This window comes from Vombatus ursinus, unplaced genomic scaffold (assembly GCF_900497805.2).
Source record: "Vombatus ursinus unplaced genomic scaffold, bare-nosed wombat genome assembly UNPS02014812.1, whole genome shotgun sequence".
Classification (NCBI taxonomy): Eukaryota; Metazoa; Chordata; class Mammalia; order Diprotodontia; family Vombatidae; genus Vombatus; species Vombatus ursinus.
In genome coordinates this window covers 37,948,100-37,963,234 of record NW_020954590.1, presented here as the reverse complement: position 1 = coordinate 37,963,234, position 15,135 = coordinate 37,948,100, and the positions used below count along the sequence as shown (strand labels likewise).

The following is a 15,135-nucleotide window of genomic DNA, read 5'->3' as shown; positions in this document are numbered from 1 at the left end:
CAGGTTGTTAACCTGGTTGTGGGTTGTGGTATTTGCTGAATACAGGAAGAAAGACTGGAGAAGCTGCATTTTAAAAGACCGCACAAGCATGCCATTGAAAGGTTATAACCCTTCTTCTTTGAACTCTTTGCCTTTCCTAATTGCTGGTCCCATAGAGACCTAGCTGAAAATGAGTTTAAATGCTAAATTGAGTTTGAAACCACTAGTCTCAGACTCTTCTGGAAACTGGACACCATGTATAAATAGAAACTTTAAATCAACTTGTTATTCTAAGCTTTCTACAACTTCTCTGTGAGATTCCGAAAACTTTGGCAAGTAAATTACCTTTGGGAAGAATCAGGTGAGCTGAGTAGAATCCCTCATTATGAGGTTGACTTTTCTTCCTTTAAAAAAAAATGAGCCTGCCTAAAATATATTTCTAAGAAGATACCTTGTCTGAGTTCAATTTAAAATTAGGGCCTCCTATAATAGAGATCTCTCCACTCCGTGCATATACTATTCCGAACCTTATCAGTGCATGGAATAACTAAGTTCATTATTTCAGATATAGAATTGAATATTAATTAAAAACATCTGATTTCTGGGTAAGTTAGAAATGCCAAAGCCACAGGACCAGACTTTTGAACAAATAGAATTGAGCTTTCTCCAGACTCCTGCAGTGACTTAGCCACGGGATAGTAAATCAAAGAGTTTGTCTGAAAAATAGACAGCTTTCCCCCAAGCTATGAACCCTTAACATTTTATTCAATCATTTGTCAAATAATGGTGAAGTATTGTAGGAGTCAGGAGCGGTAGGTAGAAATAAAAGTTACAGCTTTTTGAGAAAGCTTTGTTGTTTAAAGGGAAAGAGATACTAAATGTTCTTTGTCTCATGAATTAATTGTAGCTGCTTCCATAAGTTGGAATGAGGAGCAGCATGACAGTGGAAAGACTTTTGGGTTTTTATGGAGAAAAGACTTAGTCAATCTGTCAATAAGCATTTATTAAGCACCTATTATGGGACAGACACTGTGCTAAGTGTTGAGGATACAAAGAAATGCAAAGAATCCCTGCTCTTGAGGAGCTCATAAACTAATGAGGGAGACAACAAAAAAATAAATATGTACAAACAAGTTACATACAAGATAAAGAAGAAATAATTAACAGAGGGAAAACAATAGAATTAAGAGAGATGGGAAAGGCTTTTTCTAGAAGGTAGGATTTTATCTGAGACTTTAAGGAAGCCAGGGAGGCCAGGAGGTGGAGATCAGGAGAGAGAGCATTTCAGGCATGGGGGACAGCTAGAGAAAATGTCTAGAGCCAAGAGATAGAATGTCTTGATCATGGAATAGTAAAGGAGGCTAGTGTCACTGGATGGAAAAGCACATGGGGTGAAGGGTGTAAGGTGTGAGAAGCCTGAAAAAGTGAGGAGAGGGGTAAGTTATGAAGGGCTTTGAACACCAGAGGATTTTATATTTGATCCTGGAGGGGATAGAGAGCCACTAGAATTTGAGTATGGGCATGACCTGGTCAGACCAGTGCTTTAGGAAAATCACTTCGGTTGCTGAATGAAGGATAGACTGGAATGAGGCAACACTTGAGGCAAACAGTACTATCAGCAGGCTATTGCAGTACTCCAGGTATCAGGTGATATGGGCATGCACCAGGGTAGTGGCAGTATCAGATGAGAGAAGGGGGCCTGTTTGAAAAATGTTGCAAAGGTGAAATCAGTAGACCTTGGAAAGAGATTGTAGGGGAGCGGGGGGGGGGGGCGGTGAGGTGAGAGATAGTGAGGAGTTGAAGATGAAGCTTACGTTGTGAGCCTGGGGAAATGGGAGGATGATATTGCCTTCTACAGTAATAGGGAAGTTAGAAGAGGGGGAGGGTTTGGGGGGAAAGATAAATTCAATTTTAGGCATGTTGCATTTAAAGTGTCTACTAGACATCCAGTTTGAGATGTCTGAAAGACAGTTGGAGAAGAAAGACTAGAGGTCAGCAGATAAGTTATTGATGAATAAGTAGATTTGAAAATCATTTTTCTCCTAGGCCATTTCCCCTGCACTAATTACTTTCTCCTCTTCTCCCCATCTTGACCTCTTGGTGAACTTTATACTGCCCTCTCTTGAGCACCCTTATAGCACTGATTATGTCCAGCCACGTCTCAATGTTGGGTTACTCCCACAATTTATCATCTTCACTCTTACTCATCTGCTGCTGAACATTTGGAGGAAATCATGCAACTTTTCTGACTGGGTTCACTACAAATTTATTTTATGTAATCTCAACTGGGCCCTCACTGCTGCTAGGCAATCCCATCATACCTTCCTTATTAACTCGCTCTCTCACTCTCCATAGTGGCTCTTCCAGACATTTTCCTCCCTCCTCAAATCTCTCATGGCTCCTCTCCTTCCACTTTGCCTCATAGTTTTACAGAAGGAATGGAGACCATTCGCCATGAGCTCCCTCTTTTCCTGTCTTCCTCATCTTCTATCACTCAGATTCCTTCTGCCCCTCTCACCTCCTTTATCCTTGTTTCACATTGATGAAGTGGGCCTTACACCTTATCAAAACTAATTCTGCTACTTATTTAAGCAATTCCATCCCACCCCATCTCCTGCAACAAATTGCTCTAGCATCCCCATTCTTTCACTTATTTTTCAATCATTCCCTGTCTGTTGACTCATTTCCTACTGCTTACAAACCTGTCCATGTCTCCCCATCCTCAAAAACAAAACAAAACAAAACATTCTCATTTAACCTTTTCATCCCTGCTAACTATCATCCTTTATCTATCTCTTCTGTCCTTTGTAGCTTAATTCCTCAAAAAGTCAATCTACAACAAATGCCTCCACTTTCTCTCCTCTTGATTTCTTCTTAACCCTTTACAATCTGACTTTCAACCTCATTATTCCATGACTGTCTGTTAATTATTTCTTATTTAACCTGTATATAGCTTGTCCATAAAAACAAATGATGCGTACACTCCCTCTGCCTTTAGATTGTAAGCTCCTTGGGGGTCTTTTGCATCTTTTTGTATCCCTTTGTCTACAATACTTAAAAGTGTGCCTGGCACACAGAAAGTACTTAATAAATGTTTATTGATTGATTAAATAGTATAGAATTTGCAAACCTTAGAAGACTATTTAAATGTAAGTTTATTATTATTATCTCATTCTTTTCATATTTTTTGATAGAGTTCAAAAACTATCTCAAGGACAAATAACTGTCCTACTATTATTCTTTTATATTTATTATGCTGTAGGCTCTTGCCCAGTTTAAAAAACTAAAAATTTAAAAATAATAGTTTGATGATATAAACTTTTCTTCTGTAGTCTCACTTAAAGCATCTTTGGAATATCTCCAGTAGCAGAAAACAACAATATTAGCAAACATTTATATAGTGCTTACTATATACCAAGCACTGTAAATGCTTTATAAATATTTCTCTTTTAATCCTCATAGCAACCCTAAGAAGTAGAGGCTATTATTATCCTTATTTTATAGTTGAGGAAACTGAATCAGACAGAGGTCAAGTGACTTGCCAAGGGTCACACAGCCAGTAAGCATCTGAGGCTGAATTAGAACTCAAGTCTTCCTGACTCCAGGCCCAGCCCTCCATCCAATTGCACTATCTATGGGCCTCTGACAAGATAGCAACAATGTTACATATGTATGTTACCTACCTCATCCTGTTTCCAAGAAGTTTTAATTTTTTCCCATTGTCTCTATATTTTGAAAAAAGCATTCCACATAGCTTAGAAGTTGGGCATTCTACGTAGTGACATCTATTAAAAACTTTTGTTTATGGATCAATATTATGTCTCTAGATCATTGTGTACCACTGGATTTGTCATGTGTCAATTTATAAAGAATATTGGGCTTCTGGTATATAATTCTAGCTAACTGATTTTTGCTTTTTTAGATGCCTGAATCTAGAATTTAGGTAGATTCTAATTTTTGCAACCTTAAGTAATATTTCATGCATAATCAATACTGGACAACTGACCAAGGCTTTCTATAATAATTGTGGTTATTATTTTTTACTGTATTATCACCATATTGTTTTGTGGCAGATCACATCTCAAAAAAGTCTGATGGCAAAAAAATATCCCACCAAAACAAAACAGAAATATCTCTAAGGATATTAGGCTTCCCCTTTATATAGTGAAGCCGTCTCTCAAATTGTACATGATATTAAGAGCATAGGGGATAAATAATAGCCTTGTAATTTCATTGGTATAAAAAAATTCCTAGATGAGGGAACTTCCTCTAACCATACCTCCTCATAACTTCTATAGCAAATTATTTCTCTGTGGGTGCTTTTGCAGGTTTGTTTTGGGTTTATTTGGAGCAGAGGAGTAGAGAACAGCATGCTGAATACAGGAAAAACATGAAAATTACCATAGATAATTATTCAGCCATTGGCATCTGAATCTATTAACTTGACTGCAGGGTAATATGATTGCCTTGATGGTAGTGGCAAGGAATTGGTGGAGGAAGATAGTGGAATTGTATATGTGGTTGGCATGGTTCCCAGGAATCACTGGGTGGGTGCCACTGGATTGGCCATGGAATAGGGCCAAAGACTTGTGAGAGAGTTCCAGGCCCCGCTTTATTCTACCAATGGAAGGCTGAGGAAAAACCTTTTGGGAGCTGGGGAGCTGGAAGAAGCCAGCTGCCAAAAAGAATTGGAGAGCTAAGTAGCTGAAGGGGCAGTGGGTGAAGACAAAGTCAGATGCCATTTTGGCATCACTGGTTGGCTTTTAAAGTAAGTTGTTTCCTACTTATTGTGAAATTTTTCCTATTACCCAGTGGAGGTTGCATGTGCTGTGGAAATACTGAGCTGGATGTTGGGGTCATCAGATGATAAGGGGCTCTGCTTTGGGAGTGTACGCATCATTTGTTTTTATGGACATTAGTTTATTTGGGGTGAGATACAATGTGTTGCAGACATGCTGGTATGAACAGACATTTTTGTTTTTGTTTTATAAAACCATGAAAACACCTTATTATTGGCTAAAGTCATCTCTGATGTCTCCAGTATCTCAAGTAGAAAAACAAATGTGAAACTGCTTATTTAATGAATTAGCAGAATCAAGAAGTGTACTTCTGTGGAAGTGAAATCTATAATTATTCATTTCTTCAAACATTTATTAAAAACATTATATACAGAGCACTATAAGTGATATTTAAAAAAATCATTTTGCCATATTTAGGTAACAGTAGAAGGTCTGCCTCTTGTCCCCCTCACCTTCTTCCCTTCTGGGGAGCAAGAGAAGTACAACTTTATTTTTTGAGATTATAACTCACTATAGGGTGGATAATGTTAAGATCACAATCAACCCTTATACTATTTCTCATGCTTTCTGCACTGTTGTGTATTTCTGTCCCATCTGAATCTTTAGATGGAAGTTTAGGTCTCAGTTTATCATGTCATTTTCTAATTACAAGATAAAAGTGAGAGATTGATTTTTTGGAAATATTCACATAGAACATTTGCTAAATAGAAATAAAGCAAGTTTATGAAACATAGTTGATACTTGTTATAAGTCTGTTTTATCAGTTTCTAAAATTCATAACATCTTGAGACTAGATGATATTGTTGTTATCAGGGTCCTGATATTTTATAAAATAAAAAATATGAGAAATTGATTTGGTTAGGAATCTATTTATGATCATTGGAATGTGTAAGCCAAATAGCCTCCTGGGAATCTAGTGGCATTTGACCTTCTAGAAAACCCGGATATGTGGTGCCTGGTAACTTTAAAAAAGGCTCCTTATACGTCACTCCTTACCCATAAGAATTTTAAGAATTAATGATCAAATCAGTTCTACTTGCCTTGAGCAAAATGTTATTTAACTGAGCATATATTGTTAATGAGGTCCCTAGTGTACTATAATAAAGTTTTCCCATGACTCCATAGAAAAAGTGTAAAATATTTGAACTTATATACAATACTGAAGTCAGATCATCTAACAGCTAACTGGCTCCTTTGAAGCCAAATTCTCTTATTTTCTCCCTTTAAAATTACACTTTGCAAGGGGACATTTACTCATTTTTGTGTGTTTTTCTGCATTCATTCTTTCAGGTCATTAGTTCTTCACCTTCCTTCACCATTACACAGAAGGGAGAGCTGGCAAATATAAAGGGATGCTGTAGAGGAGGCGGGTCAGCTGTTATGTTCATGTTACCTATATATGACCAATACAGCTCCTGCTGAAAAGAAACTCTGAAAAGAAATCACATCAATAGCTACTGACCTATATGCCTGCTCACATGTATACATATGAGTCATCTATGACTTTTTTTCCCCTACTGCCTCACAAACCATTGCCTGTTTTCATTTAAATTTCTTTAAAAAAAAACAAAACAACTTTATTCTCTGTTTCATGGAAATGGTGACTTCTGAGAGGTCTAGAATCTGTAGTAAGCTGGGGCTGTTCTATTCATGATTGAGTTGAACACTGCTCTCTTCCTCTTCTTCTGTCTGTCCTACAGTTCCTTGTCAGCCCCATTTGCTTGCTCTCCATCCAGGGCATGCCCACAAATTGCTCTCTACTGGACTTCCTTCTCTTTTCACTCTACACTGTCTCACATGGTAATCTCATCAGATCCCAGGGGTTTGATCATCATTTCTATATAGATGATTCCCAGATCTATACATCCAGCCCTAGCCTCTCTCTGGAGCTACTGTCAGGCATCACCAACTGCCTTTTAGAGACCTTAACTTGTATGTCCTGTAGGAATCTCAAATTCAGCATGTCCAAAACAGAGCACATTATCTTTCCCCTTAACCTGTTATATGTTTCAGATTTCCCTATTAGGGTTGAAACTTTGGTATCATCTTCAGCTCCTCACTCTCACTCAGTGCCTCCCTCTATATCTTATTGTTGCCAAATCTTACTTCTACCTTCACAAAATCTCTGATGTATGTTCCTCTCTACTCATTTAGCCACAACCCTGGTCCAGGCCCTCATCACCTCTCTCCTGGACTATTGCAATAGCCTTCTAGCTGGTTTTCTTGCCTCAGGTCTCTCCCTACTTCAATCAATGCATCCTCCATTCAGCTGACATTCAGATGACTTTTTTTTTTTTTAAATGTAGAGCTGAGCGAAGCAGAATTGCAGTAGCTCAAAAGAATGTGAGGTGTGCAAATTTTAGAGACACCTCCTCCCCAAATGTTTGTGTGGACTATTTGTGCCTGACCTGTGGTAGAGCCTTCCAAGCTTGTATTGGTCTGATCAGTCACAGCCAGACACACTGTACCTTGACCCCAACATAGTAATGTCATTTTGGTCCTCTTTGAAAATGAAGGATAACAACCAACCAACAGCCGACTGTGTCACCCCTTCTTGCTAAATGAGCTCCAGTGAATCTCTGTTTCCTCCAGGATCAAATATAAAGTCCTCTGTTTGGCATCTCAGGCTCTGTATAACCTGGACCCTTCCTACGTTTCCAGTCTTCTTACACATTCCTCCCCCTACAGATTCTGTGCTTTAGTAATCCTGGCCTACTTGCAGGCCTAAAACACAACACTCTTTTCTCCCATTCTAGAGGCAGCTGATTCTGGACCTGAAGTCAGGAAGTCTGATTTCAAATCAGACACTTCCCAGCTGTGTGACCCCAGCCAAGTCATTTAACCTCAATTTACCTCAATTTCTTTGACTGTAAAATGGGGGTAATAATAACACCTACCTACCATGGTTGTTGTGAGGATCAGTACATAGTAGATGCTCTATTAATGTTTATTCCCTTCCCCAATCCTCACACCATTTTGTTCACTGTCTCTCACCTGGAATGTTCTGTTCCTTTACCTCCGCCTCTCAGTTTCCTTGGCCTCCTTTAAGACTAAGCTAAAAATTTTTCTTTCCCAGCTCTTCCACCCCCAGGTGATAGTATCTTACCCTCTCAAATCACCTCCCTCTCCTTCTAACATGTGCCGAGCTGTTTACAAGTTGTCTCTTCCATCAGAATGTAAACTCCTTGAAGGCATGGATTGCTTTCCCCAGTCTTTATATCCCCACTCCTTAATACAATGCCTGACGTAGTAAGCACTTACTTAATAAATGATTGTTGACTGACTGATTGAGCTTCCCTATGTACGATGCTAACATAGAGCTATTTTCACTTGATTCTAAATATTTTTTTTTCAATTTTTTGCTTCTGGGTGATTTATTGAAAAATGTCCATCATGTTTTCTAAAACCATTTCGTTGAAAGGCAAAATCACTTGCATGCAAAATATAACTTCATTTTCATAGAAACTGTGGGTTTAATGGGGCAACGAGGTGCACAGTGGGTAGAGCACCGGCCCTGGAGTCAGGAGGACCTGAGTTCAAATCCAGCCTCAGACACTTGACACTTACTAGCTGTGTGACCCTGGGCAAGTCACTTAACCCCGTGGCCTAGCCAAAAAAAGAAGTTCTGGGTTTAAAAGCTATGTAAACAAGTTGAATAGTAGAAGGTGACTTGATTCTTTTAGTGTCTGAGAAGAAAATTGACTGGGCAACTGCCCTGGAACAGAGAGGAAAGATCAAAAGCGTCAGCTTCTACCTTGAAGTTGAGAATTTAAATTGAGAGAGAGAGGCAGGCTTGCTCTCTTTTTTAGCAAAGGCTGAATCCGGATAGGAGAGGAAGAGATACCAGGGGAGGCCCCTGGTGTAAAACTGTGCACTGATGAAACACATCTAGCAGTGCGCGTTGTTGCTGTCGTCTGTTCTTTAGTCTTCGTGCTCTCGGAGGACCAACAACATCAGGAGGGTGATGTCTTGGCTTGCAAGTGAACTGGATTTCAATGAGGCAGGGCTGTGCCAAGGCATCAGCCTCATTCTCCTCCAGAGTCATCAGAGCCTAGTGACAAGACAGAGGTGATGATGGCCCACAATGCAGTGGGAGACCTTGGCCTTTTTAAACTGAGGTCTTTCCCAGGCCTCAGTTTTTCTGAGGCAATGCCCGTTCAGTAGTTAAAGGCTAGGTAAGAATGGACGGGAAAGACGGCCTAGTTTGCCTTCATAAAAGAATCGATTTAACATAAATATAAAACGAAGATGATAGCACTGGCAGGACTGACCGAACAAGATTATGGCAAGGTTCAGATGAGATAATATATTATGCAAATGACTACAATCGTGAAATCATCACCTGCTGGTCAGCCTTCTGGTGATAACCTTCTTTTAAACCTTTTGAGGTTTAAAAATTTAAAGTCAGGTAGTAATCTTTAATGAATGTCATTGACTACCCAGAAATAACATGTATAGAGGGAGAGGGAGGTGATTTGAAACTGAGAGAGGGAGGTAAAGGGACAGAGCATTCCAGGTGAGAGACAGTGAACAAAATGGTGTAAGGATGGAGGAAGGAAAAAACTCCAGTTGTTCAGACCATTTCAGTCACTGTTAACTGGAATATACATTGTTAAGTCCATGGTGATGGGGGGAAAGCCCCAGAGAGAAAATTAAAAAAAAACTTTCAGTTTATTGGCTTCTTTCTTTTCTTTCCTTGACAATTTTTAAACTGTCTGTGTACTGTATTTACTTATGGATGCCATAAGATTATAGCTAGAGCTGGAAATATCAATGGCCATCAGGTCTAACCTCCCTCATTTCTACAGTTGAGGAAACTGAGGCCCAAGGTGGTTCAATCACTTGTCCCAAGTCTCACACAGACTATCAAAAGAGCTACTTAGAGGGGAAGTCCTCAGACTTTAGAACCAGTACTCTTTGAACTTGGCCTTGCTGCCTTACTAGCCTGTCAAGTAAAATGTAAGCTCTTTGAGGTCAGGGACTGTTTCAGTTGTGTTTTTGTACCCCCAGCACCTGACACAGTGCCTGGTCAATATTAGGTGCTTAATTTTTGTTGTACTGAATTGAATTGAACCATATAACTAGAACCAATAACTTTGATATTCTTGGTATAAACTATATTTGTATGTGTGTGCACATATATACATATACGTGTTTGTGTGTGTGTATATACACACACATGTATATTCCCCTAGTGAAACTCCATTGATGGTTATTTGTTCCATTCTGGACAAGAGTCTGAGCTAGTTAGTAATCTTTAATGAATGTCATTGATTACCCAGAAATAAGTACTGATTAGAAAATGGAAGAAGCCTATAGAATCCCTGTCACCCAGGGATGATACTTTCAAATGGCTAGAGACTTTGACAGGGGGATATTTTCTTTCTCACAGGGCTCAGTCATCTTCTTCCTGCTTCTTTCTGTTTTTGCCTGTGCTGATTTATCTGAGCAAAGTTGTTTTGCATTTTTCAGTGCTTGAGGAATTTATTTGTAAAATGTTTCTATAAACCCTCCTGGGAAGTTATAGGATAATGCCCCTAATGTGCTTAAACTTTGGAAAGAAATGTCATACAAACCCAGGTTTCATTGCTATTTAGTGGCTTTGTGGAGTTATAGAGAAACTAGAAATTAAAACAGATGAAAAGTGCCTTCTCTCCAGAACATTACTTATTTACAAAGTTTGTGGTTTCTTTTTATTTTTAGAAGATGGTTTTTTTTCCCCTTAACCGTTTATAGAGGGATTTTTAAAAATTTCAAGTTTCTACGGTTGGTGTACCTCAAAGTCATTTTTCTTATCATGTCATCAAGGTGATGCTAAGTACTTCCATGGCTTTGGAGAACATTAGTAAGTGCTTGATAAAAGCTTTTTAGTGTTTCATGGAATACAGTGCTGGACCCGGCGTCAGGAAGACTTGAATTTGAAGCCCGCCCCTCCCGCCCCCCCCCCCCCCCCCCCCCCCACCCCCCCGCTTACTAATCTCCTAATCCTGGGGAAGTCACACCCTTATAGAGCCTTGGCTTCTTCATCTGTAAAATGAAGATGATAGGACTGGCAGGACTGACCTAACAAGATTGTGGGAAGGTTCAGATGAGATACTATATTATGCAAATGACTATAACCATGAAAGCACTCTACAGATGTCAAATGTTAGTATTATTCTTGATGGATACTGGTAAAGCACAGTCTACTGGCCAGTCCTACCAAGACAGAAAGGCTAGAAGTATTGCATTGACAATGGACTGTGTTTGTCATCTGAAAACCAGCCCAGCCATGCTTAGGAAAGGTCATCACCAGAAGGCTGACCAGCAGATGATGATTTTTTTTGGCCACAGCAACTCATGAAGGCCATCTGCTAGGGATTAGTAAGGTTAGGATTTTTGTTGAGGAAGAGATGAAATCACCCATCCTTGATGTATTGAGGTGTGGTTAGTATAAAAAATAGCAACAAGGAGATTTTTTCTTGGTCTTGAAAGCCTTCAACTTATCTGTGCATAGAAACCCAAATTTTATATAATCAGTGCCAAGCATTAGGGAAAGAGAAGCCAAATCCTTGGACTTGGGAAAAGGACAAAATCTCAGATGAACACTATATGTCAGAAGAAAAAAAAACCCTATATATCAGGAAAGAAAATAAGGAAAAAGTAACTTTAGTGAAAATAGTACTTAATGAGATTCATTCTGCTTATTAAAAAAAAAGTTTTAATTTGCTCTTTCCATTTAGTCATCTGGAAAAGCTGCATATACATACAAAAGCATATTAGAGAAGGGAAATCCTAGAGCTAACATACTGTGTAGTTAACATTTCCTACTTCTATTGGAGCCAAGTCCATCATTCTTTGATCCAAGACAAGGATAATGGAAATTGGAAAAAAGAAACAAAACTATTTACCTTAAGCACTATTAGTAAATATTTACTTTGCTACATGAACTACTAATTGGCTTTATGATTGATAATAACTCGGGGAAGGGGTGCAGAGGAAGTATGATGAGTAAGTTAACTCTTTTTAAGAGCATCTGTAGTCTTTAATGACAGCTTTATCTTTTTCTAATACATAGTTTTGAATTCCATTACTCAAAAACTTTCAGTGACCCCCCATTACCTATTGAATAAAGCCCAGACATCTTAGTGTTCAAGGCTTTTCACAATCTAGCTCTATCCTGATTTTTCAGCTTTCTCTAGCACTACTTTGCATTCTACCCTGCAGACGAATTGAACTGCTTTCCATGCTTCTGATACATCCCACACTGCCCTACCTTTGTGTCTTTGCTCATTCTGCTTCCTATGACTAGACTGGGCTCTACCTTCATCTCTGCCTATTGGAATCTTTCCTTCACTGCTGTTCAGGGTCCTTATGCATCTAAAATTCTATAATTCCATATAGGAGCACATGACTCTCTCCATTGGGAGTTTCAAAGTATTAAGTTATTGGTGCCTCTTGTGTTGACCCAACATGTTGCCTCAGAGAGAGCATTATCCACTCTGAGAGTATAGCATAGTGGTTCAAGGGCAGAAGTGACAGCATGTACTGGGAAGGAGGAAGGTTCTCCCTTGAATACAGGCATTGTCAATAGTCAGACACAAATGAAGTGACTCCTTTCTGAGCTTACTGATTTATACAGCACAACCAAAAGAATATGCTTTTATCAGCAGGCATTTGCAGCAAGGAAACTCTTGTCCAGTATATGCAACAGGACAGTTCCTTAGCCCTTTGCTGGTTGTCATTCAATATGCATGACAGTAAAACCTGGCAGGCAAGAGAAACTACAACTCTAATTGACAACTCAAGGGTTAAAGAGAACTCCTGCCATGTTCAAGGCTTACCCTGGTGGTAATGTATTTATATACTCTGATTAAAGACAGCTCTAATAGGCTGTGTGCAGGTGTTTTACTCTCCCAATTTAATCATTGTAACTTGCAGACAACAGCCCGTAAATCACAGGACACTGCTGTCTTCGTTAGACCAGAGCTCCCCAGGCAAACAGTAAGCCAGCAAATATAAACCAGACCTCTGGGTCAACAGCAGAGGGCTCTGCTTTCATCTCACCCTGTTGCAGCCCATTTGATCTCGCTATTTATGAGCCACAAATTATGTTAGCCAAGGGAACATTCTCTTTCATAAACTGCAGTCCCATACTTATTTAGCAGAAGTAGCAAATAAATGACTGAGCAGAGATTTCCTCTTTGATGAGGGAGGGTAAGGAGGTGGCAATTGAAAATCTCAACTCCTTCCCTTGTTCTTCCCTCCTTCACTCTATGAAATCAAATGGAGTCAACTACAGGAAGGCCTTTATAGTTCTACTTCCTGATATTAGAAGAATTAGGAGTCTAGGGAAGTAATAGTTAATAATAATAACTAGGACTTATATAGCACTTTAAAGCCTGCAAAGCTCTTTACACACATGGTCTTATTTGATTCTCACAATAATTCTGTGTGGTAGAGTGCTATTATTTATCCTCATTTTACAGATAAGGAAACTGAGTCTGAGAGAGGTTAAATGACTTGCCCAAGGTCACTCAACCAGTTAGTTTTCTGAATCAGGCTTTGAACTAAGGTCTTCTTTCCTCCAAATCTAACTCTGTCTCTACTACACCACCTAGCTATCTAAACAAATGCTTCCCTAGCAGGGACTATGACACCTACATTCAGAGAGTATCCTTGGTAGGTGAGGCGTGATTGTGCTGAATCAATACCTGTGGAACGATCTGTCAGAGAAGTCTAGAATAGGGGTCACTAAGCTAGGCTCTCCATCCAACCAACTCTCTTCTCTCTCTCTCTCTCTTTACCTCCCTTTCTTCCTGCCTCTCTCCTCCCTCCTTCCTTCTCTCTCTCTGTTCCTCTCTCCCCACTTGCTCTCCCACCTTTCCCTCCCTTTTCTCCCCCCTCCCTCTTCCTCTCTTTCTCCTGTTTGTCTGTCTGTCTCATAATTTCAATACTTGAATTTTTATCATGCTTTTATTCTCACCAAGTGCTTTATTATTTGATCTGCCCAAGAGTCCTATTACTTTATCAAGGTGGCAAAGACATTATTATGCCTATATATAGGTGAGGTGAATGGTGTTGAAGTAAAGAAATTAACTTGCTGATTGTCATAGCCATAGTTAGTGGAAGAGAGCTGGAGCCGGAAGCCAAGTCTTCTTACCCCCAACCAACTTCAAGTGAGTTTATCTAGACCATATCTGTTACTCCCCCAGGCCAGATAACAGATACTCATTCCTGTGTATGCACATTCCAGTTCCTGAGGCTTTTGCAGATAAATGTAGAAAGCACTTGCCTGGTGGAGTAAGGTGGTGACACCATAAACCAGACATAAGAGAAAATCCTATCTTCTGCTTTCTTCTATTATTCAATTGCCTAAAGAGATTGAGAGCCTATAAAACTTCCAATCTGCCAGGCTGATAAAAATAAATGGATGATATGTATACAGTGACATCTTCAATTTGGCCTCCCCCCCTTCCTTCTTTCAGGCATTTTCCTTCCATCCTTATTTATAAAGGCAAACAGTTCACATTTTGGCCTTTTCTTTGTGTGCTTCTATTATGACATTTGTTTTTACTTTAGAAATCAATTTAGGTCTGGGTTGGGAGGAGGCCTATATTCAATGTGTGTCCATCAGGTTTCCAGGCAGGAAATTTTATTAGGTTCTATAGTTCAACTGTTTAGGTTAGTCCATGACAGCATTAAAAGAGGTATTTCATACAGGATGTATCATCTGCAGGATCCTTTTCCAGTCTCACTCAGCGCATTCCCTTGGAAATTACGTCTCGTTTATATTGTATATATGTCATATAGACATTATTATTCTTTGCATATTGTCTTTGTGATTAGAAAGTGAGCTCCTTAAGTCAGGGACCCTGTTTTGGCTTTTAATTGTATCGATAGCACTTAGCACACTACCTGGCACTTAGAGAGCACTTAACAAATGCTTCTTAGCTGACTGCCTGCCAAATCAGTCCTCTAATTGCTTCTCTGAGGGTAGTGTAGTAACAGGTATGTCTGAATTGGGAAGCCATTAGATGGTTGTGACTTGCTTTAATGGGAAGCACACGATTTGCTGCTGTTTGTGACTTCAAGGCCAACCTCAAATCCTCACTCTTCCTCACCTCACATATTCCAGTCAGCCACCAAGTCTTGTTGCTTTTCCCTCTATAACATCTCTCATATCTATCCCCTATCTTTGCTCCTACAACCAAACACCTTTATCTCCTCTTACCCAGACTACTGCAACAGTATCCTAATTGGTTTCCCTACCACAAGTCTTTCCCTGCTCCAGTTTATCTTGCCCACAGCTGCCAAAATGATTTTCCAAAATCACAGGCCATGTCATACCCCCTACTCAATAAACTCCAGGAGCTCC

At 39.5% G+C, this 15,135-nt stretch overlaps 1 protein-coding gene across 1 annotated transcript in view; it reads left to right on the top strand.

Annotated features, from left to right (window-relative positions):
* Window positions 1–15,135, top strand: part of LOC114054168 (protein APCDD1) — a 48,568-nt gene that overhangs the window by 28,054 nt on the left and 5,379 nt on the right. The gene's annotated exons all lie outside the window — the stretch shown is intronic.